We start from the raw sequence: 2,505 nt of genomic DNA, 5'->3' as shown, positions 1-2,505 counted from the left end.
TAATGATCAAGGGATCGATCCTTGAAGAAGATATAACAATTGTAAATCTTTATGCACCCAACATAGGAGCACCTCAATACATAAGGCAAATACTAACAGCCATAAAAGGGGAAATCAACAGTAACACAATCATAGTAGGGGAATTTAAGACCCCACTTTCACCAATGGATAGATCATTCAAAATAAAAAATAAGGAAACACAAGCTTTACATGATGCATGAAACAAGAAGGAGTTAATTGATATTTATAGGACGTTCCATCCAAAAACAACAGAATACACATTTTTCTCAAGTGCTCATGGAACATTCTCCAGGATAGATCATACATTGGGTCACAAATCAAACAGTAACACAATCATAGTAGGGGACTTTAACACCCCACTTTCACCAATGGACAGATCATCCAAAATGAAAATAAATAAGGAAACACAAGCTTTAAATGATACATTACACAAGATGGACTTAATTGATATTTATAGGACATTCCATCCAAAAACAACAGAATACACATTTTTCTCAAGTGCTCATGGAACATTCTCCAGGATAGATCATATATTGGGTCACAAATCTAGCCTTGGCAAATTTAAGAAAATTGAAATCATATCAAGTATCTTTTCTGACCACAACGCTATGAGACTAGATATCAATTACAGGAAAAGATCTGTAAAAAATACAAACACATGGAGGCTAAACAATACACTACTTAATAACGAAGTGATCACTGAAGAAATCAAAGAGGAAATCAAAAAATACTTAGAAACAAATGACAATGGAGACACGACGACCCAAAACCTATGGGATGCAGCAAAAGCAGTTCTAAGAGGGAAGTTTATAGCAATACAATCCTACCTTAAGAAACAGGAAACATCTCGAATAAACAACCTACCTTTGCACCTAAAGCAATTAGAGAAAGAAGAACAAAAGAACCCCAAATTTAGCAGAAGGAAAGAAATCATAAAGATCAGATCAGAAATAAATGAAAAAGAAATGAAGAAAACAGTAGCAAAGATCAATAAAACTAAAAGCTGGTTCTTTGAGAAGATAAATAAAATTGATAAACCATTAGCCAGACTCATCAAGAATAAAAGGGAGAAGACTCAAATCAATAGAATTAGAAATGAAAAAGGAGATGTAACAACTGACACTGCAGAAATACAAAAGATTATTAGAGATTACTACAAGCAGCTGTATGCCAATAAAATGGACATCCTGGCAGAAATGGACAAATTCTTAGAAATGCACAAGCTGCCGAGACTGAACCAGGAAGAAATAGAAAATATGAACAGACCAATCACAAGCACTGAAATTGAAACTGTGATTAAAAATCTTCCAACAAACAAAAGCCCAGGACCAGATGGCTTCACAGGCGAATTCTATCAAACATTTAGAGAAGAGCTAACACCTATCCTTCTCAAACTCTTCCAAAAGATAGCAGAGGGAGGAACACTCCCAAACTCATTCTATGAGGCCACCATCACCCTGATACCAAAACCAGACAAAGACGTCACAAAGAAAGAAAACTACAGGCCAACATCACTGATGAACATAGATGCAAAAATCCTCAACAAAATACTAGCAAACAGAATCCAACAGCACATTTAAAGCATCATACAACATGATCAAGTGTGGTTTATCCCAGGATTCTTCAATATACGCAAATCAATCAACGTGATACACCATATCAACAAACTGAAGGAGAAAAACCATATGATCATCTCAATAGATGCAGAGAAAGCTTTTGACAAAATTCAGCACCCATTTATGATAAAAACCCTGCAGAAAGTAGGCATAGAGGGAACTTTCCTCAACATAATAAAGGCCATATATGACAAACCCACAGCCAGCATTGTTCTCAATGGTGAAAAACTGAAACCATTTCCACTAAGATCAGGAACAAGACAAGGTTGCCCACTCTCACCACTCTTATTCAACATAGTTTTGGAAGTTCTAGCCACAGCAATCAGAGAAAAAAAAGAAATAAAAGGAATCCAAATAGGAAAAGAAGAAGTAAAGCTGTCACTATTTGCAGATGACATGATATTATACATAGAGAATCCTAAGGATGCTACCAGAAAACTACTAGAGCTAATCAATGAATTTGGTAAAGTAGCAGGATACAAAATTAATGCACAGAAATCTCTGGCATTCTTATACACTAATGATGAAAAATCTGAGAGTGAAATTAAGAAAACACTCCCATTTACCACGGCAACAAAAAGAATAAAATATCTAGGAATAAACCTACCTAAGGAGACAAAAAACTTGTATGCAGAAAACTATAAGACACTGATGAAAGAAATTAAAGATGATACAAATAGGTGGAGAAATATACCATGTTCTTGGATTGGAAGAATCAACATTGTGAAAATGACTCTACTACCCAAAGCAATCTACAGATTCAATGCAATCCCTATCAAACTACCACTAGCATTTTTTACAGAACTAGAAAAAAAAATTTCACAATTTGTATGGAAACACAAAAGACCCCAAATAGCAAAAGCAATCT

The sequence above is a fragment of the Physeter macrocephalus genome, chromosome 15 (assembly GCF_002837175.3).
Source record: "Physeter macrocephalus isolate SW-GA chromosome 15, ASM283717v5, whole genome shotgun sequence".
Classification (NCBI taxonomy): domain Eukaryota; kingdom Metazoa; phylum Chordata; class Mammalia; order Artiodactyla; family Physeteridae; genus Physeter; species Physeter macrocephalus.
The sequence above is the reverse complement of the archived record's forward strand: the minus strand, read 5'-3'. Positions refer to the sequence as shown.